The sequence below is a fragment of the Labeo rohita genome, chromosome 4 (assembly GCF_022985175.1).
Source record: "Labeo rohita strain BAU-BD-2019 chromosome 4, IGBB_LRoh.1.0, whole genome shotgun sequence".
Lineage (NCBI taxonomy): Eukaryota > Metazoa > Chordata > Actinopteri > Cypriniformes > Cyprinidae > Labeo > Labeo rohita.
Genome location: NC_066872.1, coordinates 40497902 through 40515070, shown reverse-complemented (window position 1 = coordinate 40515070; position 17169 = coordinate 40497902). Strand labels below are relative to the sequence as shown.

Sequence of the window (17169 nt, the reverse complement as noted above, 5' to 3'; positions counted from 1 at the left end):
TGCTGCCTTAAAATGTTAAGTTCAGTCAACTCAAATAAGTTAAGTGACAACTTAAATATTTGTGTTTGTTAATCTTGAAAGTAAGGTAAGTAACCCAGCTGCCTTAAAATTTTACGTTGAATCAACTCAAGTACCTAAGTTGTCACTTAGTACAACTTAACATTTCAGGTTGAATAAACATTTTTTGAATTGACTGAACTTAAAATTTTAAGGCAGCCAGTTAACAAATTATTTTAAGTTGACTCAACAAACTGTTTTTTACAGTGTGGTTTTAGTTTTAGTTAAAGGATTGATTCACTCCAGAATTAAAATTTCCTGTTAATTTCCATGTCATCCAAGATGTTCATATCTTTCTTTCTTCAGTCAAAAAAATTTATGTTTTTGAGGAAAAATTGACTTCAATGGGAAACAACGGGTTGAAGGTCCAAATTGCAGCTTCAGAGGGCTCTACATGATCACAGATGAGGAATAAGAGTCTTATCTAGCGAAGCAATCTGTCATTTTCTAAAAAAAAATAAAAAATTTTAGACTTTTTAACCACAAATACTTTTCTTGCACTAGCTGGACTAGTGGCCCAAAATGAAACCTGATTGGTTGCTTTACCTGTCAGTCATATGGCCTCTTGGGTGGGCCTTGGTCATTCAAAGTGGCCAAAGTTCCCAGACCTTCTGCCGTAAATCTGAAGGTCCGGCTACGCGAGATTAATGAAGAACTAACCGTCTATCACCTTTCCAACATGATTACGTAATGCGTTGTGAACACAGAGCAAGTGTAAGACCATGGACATTGCTAGTCCATTTTTAGGGGGGCTAAAATGATTACTCAGCCCCCCATAAAAAAATTGCGATTGGTTCCATAAACTGTACACAAATTTGTGATTGCCTCAGTCCCCTTTAAATTTCATATGAAACGGCAATTCAATCAGCTCCTCCCCGTCTTTCTTTCAGTGCGTTCTTCAGTCAGCAGACTGCTGCGGCACAGAGCGAGAAACAGATTTGATAGATTATTTTAATATCTGCATCTGTGCAGTTCATAAACAGTTAGGGCTGCACGATAAATTGCATGCGATTGTCAGGCGCATTTAGTCAGTAAAGCCGGTACTTTAATTAATAGTAAATCTTCATCACATGCGTTCAGCTGGAGCGGCAATTAATACACAGAGCTGTAATTCACTGACAAGCTACGCAAAAAGTTATAAGAAGTATAAACATTTTAATTTTTTTTTTAGAAAATGACCACTTGTTTCGCTAGATGAGACCCTTATTCCTTGTTTGGGATTGTATAGAGTCCTTTGAAGTTGCATTTAAAACTGCACCTTCAAACTGCTGATACCTGTTGAAGTCCACTATATTAAGAAGCATCCTGGAATGTTTTCCTCTTTTTGACTAAAGAAGGAAAGACATGAACATCTTGGATGACAGGGTTGAGTAAATTAACAGAAAATTTGAATTCAGGAGTGAACTAATCCAAGTAACCTTGTGACACAACATACAATTACCCCAAGTTTTAATCTAAATGGACATGAAACATTATCATCAGATCATTTAGCTGTTATTAATTTCTCAGTTGTATGTTTGAGTGATCAAATCAAAAGTTTCCCGCAGTCGATCGGATCACTCAAACATCTTAATCGCAGGTGTAAACAGGCCTCTGACATGGAAATCATTCTCAAGCAAACCAGGTCGTGATCCTACTTCATTACCCTGTACTTTTCTCAATACAGTCAGGACGAGTTAGTTGGCACTGGTGAACTTCTTACTTCAAGGCAATTAAATGAGGAGCAGTTTGAGCCGCTCATTTCTCTACATATTTAAATCCAAACCCAGCGCAGCTGTCCGGCCGAGCCAAGAGCAGAAGGCAGAGAACAGATCTGAAGCTAATTGGGCTAACAGCGCTGGCTCCGTGTCAGTCCCTTCTGCCCCGCTGGCTAACAGGACTCCTGATAGCCGCCCTCCAGGGAGCGCTTCACAGCTGCACTTCTTAAGAGCTCATTTCCCTAATAGCAGCCCCATTTTCCTCTCTTCCCTTATCTCTATATTGTTTCTTTTCATCTCTCGCTTTTATTCCCGTACTTTTCTCTGGTGCCATGCCATTGGCCGCCTTCGGCGGGCCCATTCGTCAGGTATGCGGCGCGGACCGGACCGCATACATATGGCAGCGCTCAGGGAAAGTGAACGTCTGATTAAAAAGAGCGAGCTTCAAATGCTTACTGTTATATGTGCCTTATTCCAGCATGTTTGTATTTGTATAATGAGGGGGATCTCTAAGCCCACTTCAAACTCCTCATGAGTAATTACCGGCGTAGCGGCTTTGTTTGCGGAGAGAGTGTGGCATCTGTGCAGGATATGTTTGTTTTGGCTGGAGGCCATTTTGAAGCTCTTGTTAGCGTACGCATTAACAAATATCTTGTTTGCGGCCGTGCGTTAGCTCCAGCTACGGCGTATTTATATATCTGCCTGGCTCGCTAATAGGAAAGCCATCTCGTCCCCAGGCTGTGATCGTTAGGAAGGGCAGTGGGGTTGTCTTCCACAGGGGGGCATCCTCCGCCCCCCTCCGTCCCACATCAAAGCATCCCAGTCTGGGAATCAAGGCCAATGAGCCCCATCCGCTTTTTCCGCCCCGCATCTGCGTACAGAACCGCTGGGCTGAGAGGATCGATTGACTTGTGAAGGACTTCATTAAAGCCCGAGGAGACATTCCAAGTCCTTCATCCATCTGTTTTCCTCCTGCGTTCCCTCCCTCCATTTGTCTCTCTGTATTCCACATCCTCTTTCCCTTTTGGCTGCTTCCTCTCCGGATTAGCCATCACGTTTATGCGAAGAACACACATCCACTCGTCTAGTCGGATACGGGTGTCTGTCTATAGATGGTTAACCTGGAGTTGCCAGGTATGGTGCTGTTCACTGATTGGCTGATGATATTCAGTTTTGGGATTGAGTCACATGGGCTCTGTGCACAGTGAGATCTGAAAGACTGAGACCACACTGAAAATGGAAAAATTATAAGCAAATTCTCTGTTCTCTATTGATCTTAAGCAAATTTATTTTTCAAAGTTGTAGCAGCTATATGGACCATTTTTTAAAAATGGCAATAAGCTATTCAGATAAATTAGCTTTTTAATTTTTTCCGTATATATTAATAAGAAAAATTATCATTTTGTTATAAGTGTTGTTTGTTGTTATTAATATTGCTGTTTATTTTGTTGTTTTTAGTAAGTCTGTTAAAAATACAATAATTCAATTTAATTATTTTTATGTAATTAAAAATAATTAATGATTATGTAAAAAGCTATTCAAATTATTTGCTTTTATAATTTTATATGCACTACAAAATTAAATATAATTAAATATTTTAATAAAATAATAAATAGTAAAAATATAAATGTAAAAGTAGATATAAATATATTTTTAAAATTTGTTTTAAAATTTTCACTGAGTACAACAGCAGTCCATTAATTGTAAGGTGTTTGTATATAATATTATTATTATTATTATTATTATTATTATTATTATTATTATTATTATTTGTTAGTATTTTTGTTTATCAGTGTTGTTAATTTAGTTGTTATTAATAAGGCTGTTAAATATTTAATAATAATAATAATAATTATTATTATTATTATTATTATTAAATTGTTCTTATTAATAAAAATATATTGTTATTTTTTTCTCTTGTTGATGTTATTAATATTGTTTAAATCAATATTATTAGTAATGCTGTTGACAACTTGTGATAATAGTACTAATTATTACTATTGATTTTATTTTATTTTTTGTTAATTATTAATATAAAATATAGAAAGTTTTCTTGTTATTGATATTGTTTAAAAGTCAGTAATATCAATAAAGCTGTTAAAAATTTGTAATACTACTACTACTAATAATAATAGTAAAAATTTATTTGTTAGTATTATTTGTTGATATTAATATTGCTGTTATTAATAAGAGTGTTAATAATAATTGATTGTTGTTGTTGTCGTCGTTATTATTAACATTAAGTATTATTATTATTATTATTATTAATAATAATAATAATAATAATAAATGTATTTTTTCTTTTGTTGTTATTAATATTGTTTAAAGATCAGTATTATTAATAATGCTTGACATTATTAATAATAAATAACAATTAGCAATAATAAATAATATATATAACAATATATATTATATATAATAATAATAATAATGATAATAATAATTAACTTTTTAAATTCATTTTTTATTTATTTATTTAAGAATGTAAGTAATTTTAATAATAGTTTTGTCATGGTGTTAAATGGGGAAAAAAATGCAGAGCAGAAGTATTTTTACAAGTGGTCTCAGACTTTTGGATCCCTGTCAGTCTGTCTCATCTCTCTTTTGCTGTCTTTTGTGTCTTCTCATGGTAAAACATGCTTTGATCATGAGCTTTCTCCAGCGTTCCTGTCTGTCTCTCAGGCACCGTCAGGTTTGATGAGGTTTTGCTCTTGCCGCACCATCCCTCTCTAGTTCACAGTCCCAGGGAATACCTGTGAAGATTAGTGTCTGGCCTGGAAAAGGGCTCAGTCTATTTTAGTCCGGAGGGGGATGCAGGTGGGTGGCCGGCTGTGAAAAACCTCACTCATGTGACGCCCTTTTTTCCCACCCTTGATAATTGCATCGCACTCATTCCTTAATATCTTATATGCACCTCTTTATCTTCCCTCTCCCCCTCCAATTGTGTCCTTTTCTGTTTCTAGCTCATCCTCCTTTTGTCTAGTTTCTTCTATCCACGATTGTCTTTTGTCTCTCCCAGCCTTTGTTCTCTCCTTCATCAGCGGTTGGCGTATTCCCCTCCGTTGCGCTCTGTTCGCGCCCCCCTTGCCGAGGCCTGAGCACTGTGTGAATCTGAGCACATGAATACTTAAAGATCCCATTTTCCGCTGCTTTTCTCCGAGGTATGATCGGCATGTGCGCGGTCCAGCTCGCTGATCCCCAACAATGTTAACACATGTCTGCAACAAAGAGGAGACACGTACCCCCTCCGCCTCACCAGACCTTTCATCTCCACGCCACGCTATCTGATAAACCCACGGCCAGAACCCCCATCGGATCGGTGCAGCGCTGCGGGCCTGTGCGAGCATCTCAAACCAGTGGCCCTGTTTGACACTGAGATGAATCAGATCACTCTCCTCTTCCCCTATATCACTCCTCTCGCTCTCACTCTCTCACATCTTCAGTATGTACTCGGGCTCGGTCGTGATAAGGGGCTGAAAGGTGCATGTCAACCTGTATTAACATCACTGCACTTTCACCCGCTCGTCTAATGCAGGATTTGCCACCACTCTGACTGCATTCTAAACATAGTAAGCTGCCTTGCGGCCGACTAAGGGAGCATTTTCATAGAATGGAACATCATAGTTGACTGATTTGCAGTACTGTACATACAAAAAAATATGAAACTTGGCTCATTTTATTTTGAGCCAATTATTTTTATTTTATTTTTATTTATTTGTTTGGTACTATAAGTTGCTACAAGTTAAAGGGATAGTTTGCCCCGAAATGTAAAATGTATTATAAAAATTAAAATCTTTTATTTTATTTTTTTTATTTCGTTTTTAGCCCATAATATTAGAATTAACAACAACAACAACATCAACATCAACAAAACAACAACAATAATAATAATAGTAATAGTTATTATTATTATTATTATTGTTGTTGATGTTGTTAATAATGCTAATATTATTATTATTATTATTATTATTATTGTTATTATAATTAATTGTGTTATCAAGGCTGTTAAAATTATTTTTATCGTAGTTATATTTTGTTGTTATTAATATTGTTATTAATTGTGTTATTAAGGCTGTTAACATGTTGTTGTTGTTGTTGTTGTTGTTGTTTTTATTATTATTATTATTATTATTATTGCTACTGCTACTATTACTAATGTGGTTCTGTTGTTGATGTTATTTGTATTGTGTAAATATATTCATATTATTACATAATAAACATTCGTGTTAGGTTGGGTAATAATAATGATAAAAATAATAGTTGTTGTTGTTGTTGTTGTTATTATTATTATTATTATTATTATTATTATTATTATTAATTTATTTATTTATCCTTTATCTATTTCTTCTTATTATTATTATTTATGTTTTATCTGTTTATTATTATTATTATTATTATTATTATTATTATTATTATTATTATTATTATTTGCGGTTCTTTTGTTGATGTTATTAGTATTGTTTAAACATTTGTATTATAAATGTGGCTGCTAAATATTTACCAGCAACAAAAAATATGTATTTATTTGTTTGTTTCTTTGTTTATCTTATTATTATTATTATTATTATTATTATTATTATTATTATTATTATTGCTACTGTGGTTCTGTTGTTGATGTTATTAGTATTGTCTAAACATTTGTATTATTAAATAGTAAACATTCATGTTAATTAATTAATGTAATATTATTATTATTATTATTATTATTATTATTATTATTCATTTATTTATGCTTTATTTATCAATTTATTATTATTATTGTTATTCATGCTTTATTTATCAATTTATTAATATTACTATTATTATTGTTATATTTGCAGTTCTCTTGTTGAATTGCTTTTAAATATTTACCTACAAAAAATAATTTACGTTTTTTATTTATCTATTTATTAATAATGTTATTATTAGTATTTCATTTTATTAGATTTTTTTATTTGTATTATTTATTAGTATTAGTATTTTATTTATTTTTATATATATATATATATATATATATATATATATTTTTTATTTTATTTAAGCATCCTTTGTATTGCAGCATATCTATAATATCTTAAAAGTACTGTAAGTACTGTTTTTGATAAACTGGGCTGCTAGTCATTTGCTGTTCCAGAGGTTAAACGGTTTGTCGCTTAGGTTTGTTTAAAGCATAAACAGTGTAGTTTATTAGGATCAACTCTGATAACTTGGACTCAGTTCCTTCTCCAAAACATGTAGTTCACACTTCCTAATTGCAGCATTGTTTGTATTTGTGTTTTTGGCTTGTTTTTTTTTTTTTTTTTTTTTTTTGCTGCGTGAGTATTTGTAAAAAGCAGCTAATGGGCCGTAGTCGTGCTGGAAGTTCACTTGAGCATGCTGAACACGACCAACACCCCAAAACTCTCCCGACCGACATGAAGTGCTGCCGTCAACACGGGCCCAAACGCTACAGGCGATAAAGTGCCTGCCAAACAAGGCAGCCTCAAAATAACTACTCAACTCTGTCTGGGCTTAACGTCACTCCACACATATAGTTATGTGCAGATCTGCCTTTTTCTGTGGTATTACTGACAGTGTTTATGTCTATGAGATCACTATAAAATGTCCTAGATTGCAATGATTACGGGGCGATTACTAGAGACGGCTAAGAATATATAACATCCATTTTGAGGGTGTGGATTGAGCGGGGTCGGTCTGAAATCAAGTGGGAAAACCGTGTCAGAGTGTGATGCAGCAAAACGTTCTCATAGTAAAGCAGAAATGTCTTTTTTATAGCAAAGCGGGCAATTGTTACTTGACTTTCTCTCACTTTTTCACTCGGCTCTCTCTCTCCTGCTCAGGTTTTGCAGAAATTATGTAGACGCTGCAGCTCTCGCTGCCCTAAAATTACAATTCTGTGTGATCTTTCGGGGAAATTGTGCATATAATATCAGAAAATTCAGAGCTCAGCATGTTTTCTCCGTTCCAAGGCGCTGTAAAACGCTCTCTGGCTTTGTTTCTTCCTGATTTTACTCTTCCCGCTCTTTTAAAATCTCAAGTAAAGAGGACAGAGATCGAAATCGAGAAAATGGAGCCGTAAAAAAACGAGTCCCGCAGGACTCTTCAGTCAACCCTTCATTTAAATACCATGCTGTGTTTTTTAACTTTAATTGCTCTTGTATTGCCAATTTTTTTTCAGCTATAATCTCTGCTTAACAAAACGGATTTCACAAAAAAGGCACAGGGAAAAAAAAAAACGCTGCCTTTTCACTTGATTATACGTTCCCGTGCCAAGCAATTATCGTCCTTAAATATCTATTCTTTAAAAAGGGAAGGAAAAAAGAAAGATTGACTTAAAGAGAGCACTGACTGAAAAAAAAAAAAAACAGAAAAGCAAAGTAGAACTGACAGGCAATCATTTTACAAAGAGAAAAGATCCCAGCAAACGAAAAGGCTTTCTTCCTGAGAGATATTCAATTATCAGACATTTGCAGGAAGGGTGCCTATGGGTCATTTCAGTTAAGCAGTTAAACATTTTCATGTCTTAATACACTGGATAAAATATTAAACTCAACATTTTTAAAGATTCATCATAATTAAGTGAACATGGAGTGAATTTAAAATCATTTCGCCGCTGAGCGAATTCTAAAGTTCCAGGTGTTTCGTATTTTTTCCTTCTCTAATCAAAGTGTTTCAATTAAAACATGTTTAATTACTAATCATTTTTAAATTTTTCCTGTCTTCACTTTCCATCCGTTTGTGTGGAACATGCAGATTTTCCTTTGTGTATTAGACACAGTGGACAACACGTTTAAGATTCTGTTTGATATGAAAAGATGTGTTGAAGGCTGCATGTTGGGTTCATTAATTTGACTGGACAAGCAGCGTTCCATAACTATACACTGTTTATATCAGCCTTGTATGTTTGCGTGGTCTGTGTCAAGTGCTTCTCTTTGCTTACTCTGATGCCTTAAAAAGTTGCAATTCTGCAACGGCTTCATTTTTGACCCCAAGACCACGTCTGGTCGCTTTAGTTCCTCTTCTTTCCCAGCACTGACTCTGAATCATTTATATGGTGCCCTTGGACGTCTGACCCATTTCCTGACTCCATTCTGTACCCGCCATTTCAGCTTTTCAATCGCAGTGTCTGGAACTTTCTGGAACACTATCTCACTGAAAGCTTTCAGCAGGCGACGGATAATTCTCAGATTCACACTGTTAGTCTTAAGCTCTTACCTGTGTGTGTGTGTGCCTGAGTAGGCTTACTTAGCTAAACTTTAAGGAGGTGGACAAAATCTGTCCCCCAGGTAACACGTCTTTAAAAGTCCAAAATTGTTCACCAAATGAAAAAAAAAATGTTATATAACATATAACATTAATTTTATAGAAAGACATAAAAAAATTCATCTGAATTTCATCAAAAAATCCTGAAATGAAATGCTGATGATAATTCAGCTTTGTCATTTCAGAAATAAATTCTATTTTAATATACACTGCTGTTCAAAAGTTTGTGATCAGTAAGATTAAAAAAAAAAGATTCTCATGCTGTTCAAGGCTGTATTAAAAATACAGAAAAAACAGTGATATTGTGAAATGTTATTTTAATGTAAAATAACTGTTTAATATGTGAATATATTTTAAAATGAAATTTATTCCTGTGATCAAATCTGAATTTTCAACATCATTACTCCAGTCTTCAGTGTCACATGATTCTTCAGAAATCATTCTAATTTTAAATAAATGGCATTCTTTTTAACTTTTTATTCATCAAGGAATTCTGAAAAAAAGTATCACAGGTTCCCAAAAAATATTAAGCAGCAGAGCTGCTTTCAACACTGATAATAAATCAGAATATAGAAATCATTTGTAACAATATACACTACCGTGCAAAGGTTTAGGGTCAGCAGTCAGTACATTTTTATTCTTTCCTTTTTTGGAAGAAAATAATACTTTTATTTAGCAAGGATGTGTTAAATTGATTAAAAAAAAGTGTTAGAAAAGATTTCTATTTATTTTATCTAAATGTTATCTAAATATTTTTTATTGATCAAAGAATCCTGAAAAAGTATCACAGGTTTCAAAAATATATTTGTTGTTTTCAACGTTGATAATAAAAGTAATAAGTCAGCATATTAGAATGATTTTTGAAGGATCGTGACAGTGAAGACTGGAGTAAAGATGCTGAAAATTCAGCTTTGCATCAAAGAAATAAATTACATTTTAAAATATATTAAAACAGAAAAGCATTATTTTTAATTGCAATAACATTTTGCAATATTACTATTTTTTCTGTATTTTTAATCTGATAAACACAGCCCTGATGAGCAGAAACGTCTTCTTTAAAAAGCATTAAAAATGTACTGATCCAAAACTTTTTTAATATAGGAAACATTTTTTTAAATCTTAAAAACAAAGCCCTTTAGTGTATTTTCGATTGAGTTTGTGAGCATAAGACACTTTTTAAAAAGTATTATCTATTTGAATTTACACTTAAAATTTAAGTATAATTCAAATGATTTTATAAAATGTAACATTAGAATTTTTGTCTTAAAAAAGTTTCTCTATAGCCGTCCCCTGAACTGTCAAAACTCAAGAAGAAAGACAAGCTCCAGTGTCCTATTAAAAGGAGGCGAAGCTGTTCACAAAGTCTGCTTTTCATCCCCAGTTTTGATTGTTTTTAGATTCAAACTGAATTATTGTAATAACCAAGTGCTTATTTATTAGCGAGCGAGTGTGTGTATGTGTGTTTTGTTGGGGAAAGAAAGTGATTGACAGCCCAGTCATGGCAGTGTGCTGGCGCAGCCTGAAGTTGTCCATATTTTCGACAGGAAATGGCTCTCGCGGTATCAGACGCTTGAATCTTGCTCGTTAAAATCTACCTCCTATTACTGAGGGAAAAAATCTCTCTCTCTCTTTCTTTCTCTCTCTCTCTCCTTCCCCGTTCTCTCTTTCGCCCCCCTTATTTTCATGGAGAACTTTTGCCGGTTAGATTGACAGGTGAGCCACGGTTACAGTGCGGGCCTCCTGTCACAAGTCACTCTGTAGCTGTCGCCATACCGGCATCTGTCAAAGGCGCTCAGCTCCTTCAGCAGATTAACATCGCTGACACGGAGAGGGGGATATGGGGGTAAGAAACGGAGAGAAGGGAAAAAAGAGTGCGGGGGAATGTGGAAAAGATTAGCCGGGATGGCTAGAGGGGGGAAAGGCTGATATGTGCGCTCTGTCTTGTCATCTGTTTCAGCTGGAGTGGAGTGAGGGAGTCTGAGCTGTCTTGTCTTTTCTCCGTCTCTCAATCCCTCTCTCTCTCTTTTCGCTTGTGTGGTCTGAGTATTTTCCTCCCCGGCAGCTGCTCGCCCTCTTAAAGTTGCACTGAGTGGCTCTAAAGATGAAGCTTGTGATAGCGAACATCAGCAGGAAGAGAGTGGAGAGACTTACCTCTGCTCTGCTTTTGTTCTGCCCCAAGAAAAAAAGGTGCTTATGGGACTTTCTCGCTTTTAAGCGAACATCTTGAACGCTTCAGAGCGAGCCGAAAAAAAAGCTTGACTTTGAAACCTCACACGCCCAGGTGTGTCAAAGGCTCACTTTGAAAGCCGAATCGATCACTTTACCTTTGTCTCTCGGTCTTGCGGCCCAAAACCGTTTTTTCCACCTCGTTTTTATTTTTAAACTTCAAAGCGGGACCCGGCCTCACCGTCTCCCTCCCTCTTTGCTGCCCTGTGCTCGTTGGGCTCAAGGAGGCCCGGGAGCTGCGTCTGAAGTGTTAGGTAAAGATGAGATCCAGACCCTCACTCCCCACTGTAAATCGCTCCATGGCTGGTACACCCTGCTGGGGCCAGAAATATGGCCCTCAGGGGCCCTACTTCAGCACCAGGTCCCCAAAACCTGCGGAATTTGAGTCGTAAATAGAGCTGGAGTGTGTGGTTGCATGTCTGTTTTTGCATGTGCTTCTCAATGAGATGTTCCTTTGAAGTATTATTAGAAGTGAATCATTTGAATTTTTTAACTCTGCATCTAATACTTGATAACAAATTTGCAATGTTTATAATTAAAAAAAAATAAATATTTGTATCCTTTTTCCAGACAGAATTTTTTTTTGATTCCTTCCCAGCCTAGAAAAAGCATTTCCTCTGAATTTATTGGAGTTGTGATGTTGGAAACTCAAATTCAGTAACACATGACCTCCCACTGGTTTATTTTATTTTATTTTGTTTTTGTTTTTTGGTTGGTTGGTTGGTTTTGTCCCTTGGTTGCTTGTTGTTCTTTGGTTAGTTGGTTGTTTGTTGGTTGTTGTTCTTTGTTCGTTGGTTGTTCGTTGGTTGCTTGGCTGGTTGTTTTTGGTTAGTTGTTTTTTGGTTAGTTGGTCATTCTTTGGTTGGATTGATTGTTGTTGTTCTTTGGTTGGTTGGTTGGTTTAGTTGTTCTTTGGTTGGTGGTGGACATTGTCCAACTGTTTTAGTTCAGCATTTAGACACGATAGAAGCTACTCAATGTAGGCACTCAGTTGGTTCGTTGGTTGGTTTTTCTTTTGTTAGTTGGTTGTTCTTTTGTTGGTTGGTTGTTCTTTGGTTAGTTGTTTGGTTTGTTGTTCTGTAGTTGGTTGGTTGTTCTTTGGTTCTTTGGTTGGTTGGTTGGTTGGCTGTTTTTTAGTTAGCTGGCTGGTTGGTTGGTGGTTGTTCTTTAATTAGTTGGTTGATTGTTCTTTGGCTGGTTGGTTGATTAGTTGGTTGTTCTTTTATTGTTGTTCTTTGGTTAGTTGGCTTTTTAAATTCATAAGTACATTTAAATACATGTAAATATTAGTGTTTCTTGACCACATATCCAGCACAGTAATATGTACTGGCATGATCAGACTAATGTTAATATTTGAGGGTGAAAAAAAAAAACATTATAAAAATAATATAATAATTACAATCAAGTATTCTAATAATATAATAAGGTGAGGTGTTTTATTTTACTTTTATTTTACATTTTACTATAATCACAGTATGCTTACACACATTTTAACCATTAGCTTAAAAATAAAGCAGTGCTTTATCAAGCCTCTTGTATCTACTCCAGTGGTGGTCCTCACATTCACTCTTGTCCAATTTCAGCACTTAAGTCGAGCGACCGCACGTTATTGACCCCTGAATGACAGTGTCACGGTGGCTGTCCCAGGGGGACGTCTGGTGACAGGAATGTGCTTAAGACTGTCTGAGGACGTCCTCCGCATGACATTGATTGACGAGTCGCTGTTCTGCCTCATTCTGTGCCTGGCGTGACGACGCTTCAGCAGCACCTCTGATTTCTGTCCGCTTTTGTATCTGTTCCTTTTATCACTGGCTCTGTTCTTTTTCTCTCGTCCAGTTGGCGGCCAAACGTTAAGACCAATTGCTTCTGTTTAGTTCTTTTTTGTTTATTCGCTTTTTTCACTGATCTTCTCCAGATAGATGATGTCAACACACACACACACAAAAACAGGAGTCTTGCTCTGATCAAAACACAAGAGCTTGGTCTTAATGAAGGAATGCAAAGAGCGTGAGTGGGAAACATCGGGTTTAAAATCAAACAGAGAGGCAGATTATGCAGTGCCATGAGCAGCAGACTCAATCAGGCAGATGTGGTGTGAGACCTGTGTGTGTGTGTGTGTGTGTGTATAAGCAGGATCGCAGTCGTCTCAACAATAGGCTCTGACACCCAGGTGATTAGCAGGCATTATGGTTTGCTGGAGGGGTTGAGGTGGGAGATTTGAGGGGGGTTTGGGCTCTCATTAATCTCTGTCTGTCACGGGTGCCCCCACACCAACTACCCTCCACACCCAGCCTGTCCGTCACAGTCCGCCGTGGCCTCTTTCTGTGTTTTTCTTTGGATAGTTAAAGAATTACATGCACACACACAAAGTGCACCACACCTATGAAGGGTCTGCGCCTATCGCCCCGTCTCTGGGGGCATATGAGTAATCACTGTACGTTTTCTGCCTGCGTTTCCTCTGTTGTCTTATCTGCAGCAAACACGACAGCTACTGGTGTGTGTTTTTCCATCTCTTAAAGAACATCATGGAAAGATTTACATTGCGGTTGGTTATTTTGTTATAGTGGTGTGTGCTTGCACGCACTTGGGGATTTGAACATAACCCTAATGCTAAGTACTAAACTTTGGCAAGTAAGTCATCATGCACTGTTTGTGGTGCAAATGTGAACGATGCCTCAAATCATGCAGCTTAATAAGGAGAGGTGTGCTGTTAATTTTGTAGGTTATTAAGTTGGCTTGAGAAAGCCAATTTACTAGTCTGCTATATAAGCTGCTGCTTCTTCATCTTCTGAGCCAAAACCCCTAGAGCTTTAAAGCTATAACCACCAAACTTGGGTCAGACCTTCAGACTGGTCTGAAGTTAGTGGCTATATCTTTTCTAACTGATCCGCCTTACGGTTTTCGAAAACCAGACTATCAAAACCACCTAAAATCCCATAGACTTTCATTGAGGGGCTGAAAACTTTCATACATAGAGACCTATGGTGCATCTAAACTGTTTATTTCTATAGCAAAGCTTAACAACTCCCTACTTAAAAAACAAACAAACAGCGAAAACCAGCCTAGGCTAAAGGTCTGCTTTGGCTGGTCTCCCAGGCTGGTTTTAAAATGGTTTAAAGTGGTTTTGGCCACTTTTTAGCTGGTCAGACTATTACTGTTTTCAGCTTAACCAGCTAAAACTAAACAACAGCCTAGGCTGGTTTTAGCTGGTTTTTACGATTCAACTGGTTTTATCTGGTTTAAACATGCTAATCATGCTGGAAACATGTTAGTAATTTGCTAATCATGTTAGCAACCTGATATTAACATGCTAAACATGCTAGTAACTTGATAATCATGCTAACAACTGCTAGTAACTTGGTAATCATGCTAGTAACATGCTATTAACTTGTTAACCATTTTAGAAACATGTTAGCAACATGCTAGTAACTTGTTATCATGCTAGCAACATGCTATTAACTTGCTAATCATGCTAACATCATTATAATCCGCTTATAAAAATGCAAGCAACAAGCTAATCATTTTAAAACATGCTAACAACATGTTAAATCATGTAAGCAATGTGTTTAAATCATGCTAGCAATATCAACTTTCAAACTTTTACAACTGCTTCAAACTTTCAGGCTAGGCTTTCTCAAGCCAACTTAAAGTTTGTTCTTTAACGTTACTCATCACATACATTGTATTTGTCAAAATTATAGATTTTTCTTTTATGCCAAAAATCATTAGGAGATTAAGTAAAGATCATGTCCCATGAAGATATTTTGTAAATTTCCTACCGTAAATATATAAAAACTTAATTTTTGATTAGTAATGTGCATTGCTCAGAACTTTAAAGGTGGTTTCTCAGTATTTAGATTTTTTTTTTTGTTTGTTTGCATTCTCCTCCTTACCCTTCACTCATTCACACACACTCACGCACATGTATGTTAATGTAAAAAGACCTGTATGGATTTCCATGTAAAGCAGGCCCTGTAGAGCAGTGGTTTGCTAAGGGGAAGGATCCAGACCGCTCCGTGCCGAGAGGCGAAACTTGACTCCCGATGCTGCATACTGTACGGCCTGCCCGTCTCATACTCGGAGACCCCAGCAGCACGGCATGCTGGGTAGGACGCAGAGCAGCTAACGTAGCTTGTCAGCGCTGGCGAGGGTAAAAAGCAGGGTCCGGAGATGGATGTAGGCAAAGAGGGAGGCTTTTTTTTTCTTCCCCAGGCAGACACAAAGTATGTTTTACACAGTGGCTTTTGCATCCACTAAATGTGAGTGTGTGTGCATGTCTGTGTGTATATTTGAGAGAGTGTGGAAGAGTGTGTTTTGTCAGCTCTTACAGGCACAGCTGGGACTTGTTAGGGGCCCAGGAAACTGAGGTTTGTGGAGCAGGAGGAATAGCTGGGCTAAGGGGGGGCCGCCGGCCGTGACAGGCCCGTTCTGAACCTCTCCGCCTCTGACTAGCCGGAGCAGCCCGTTCTTAATGGATACGTACACGAGACCTCCACGGTCAAAGTCACAACCCATTATCTGCCTCGCAGGTGAAGCCTTGTGGTGCTTATTTCTCCATTTGTAGATGAGGGTCAAGTATCTCTTCCCCCCTTTGGCGTTTGAAAAGATGCCCCTCCGAACTCCAGCTGTCAGGTTGTATGTAAACACACAAGCGGTAGGACTCGCGGGACGCTTTAGCCATCAGCAGGGGCGTTTGGCTCTCGTGACTGATGCCGTGCGGCCACATCTGGCTCGTTTGATGGACGTCTTGAGCGTGAAGTGGTGGAATAGCAGATTTGGTTGGTAATTTGAGGCCGGTTTGACCTGTTTCTGCCCCCTTTCGCACTACGAGCGTCTCGGTGTGAATTGTCCGTCCATCATGATGCATTATGAATCAGATCACATAGTCTTGCATAAGGCTAAATCACGTGCACGACAGTCTGAGAGAGACGATCGGGACCCAGAGGGGATATCATGCGCTATAAAGTGCTACTCTGGGACCCGATGGTGAAATCTGACAGATTGCTGCGAAACAAGCCAAGGTTTAATGCGATTCATTTCGTAAACGCCCAGCTGATGTCGTTTTTTTTTCTTTTTTTCCCCCTGCAGCTTGTTTATAATATTGAATAATTTAAGGGTTTTTGTGTGCTCTGACATGCTTTAAATCCTTCTCTCGGAGTGGGTGAGAAACGCAGCTCGCTGTCGATTGCTCAACGCTAACACAAGTGCAGTGGGACACGTTAAAACCTCAGCTTTCCAGAGTTAAGCCTTTAGACTGAAACCCGGCCCTAATTAAAGGAATAAAATAAACAGCAGAAAGGCAAATAATAACATCGTAAAGCGGTGTTACAAGAGCTGGCGCGGGCCGTGCTGGCGTTGTCCAGGTCCAACCTGTTAAAAAGGGGGCAGGCGGCGGTGGGCAACCACGGCGGGCGTTTATTGGCATTTGTAATGTGGTCGAATAGGCTGGTGCCAAGTGCTGTCTCCATCCTGTACCACCACGATCGGGCATGGCAGCTTGTCTGCCGGTAACATGGTATGATTGTGTACGTCTGCCTTCCAGAATGGAGTGGACTGAACTTAAATCTCTTGTAAAGTGCGGGAAACGGTCCTCCGCCCTCCTCGCCTCGTCCATTCAGCTGCTAATGCAGAGTTCTGGTTTCTGAGAAAGAGTAGTTGTTGTTTGCTTTTTTTTTTTTTTTTTTTTTTTTTTTTTTTGGGTGCCACAAGTTCCCACAAGTTGAAGAGTTTACTACTAAATGTAAAAAATGCTAAAAAATGTTTAAATATTTTGAGAAATGTCTGAGAATGAAGCTATTTCTTTTTTATTTATTTATTTTTCCGTGATATAAGCTCTCACAAGTTAACGGCACAGTTTACCCCAACATTAAACAAATTATAGAAATATTTAAATATTTTGAAAAATGTCTGAGAATGAGGCTAGTTATGTGTTTAATTTTTCCTCTTT

The 17169-nt window shown here is 37.2% G+C and overlaps 1 protein-coding gene across 8 annotated transcripts in view; it reads left to right on the top strand.

Annotated features, from left to right (window-relative positions):
- Positions 1–17169, top strand: part of erc1b (ELKS/RAB6-interacting/CAST family member 1b) — a 256072-nt gene that overhangs the window by 151162 nt on the left and 87741 nt on the right. The gene's annotated exons all lie outside the window — the stretch shown is intronic.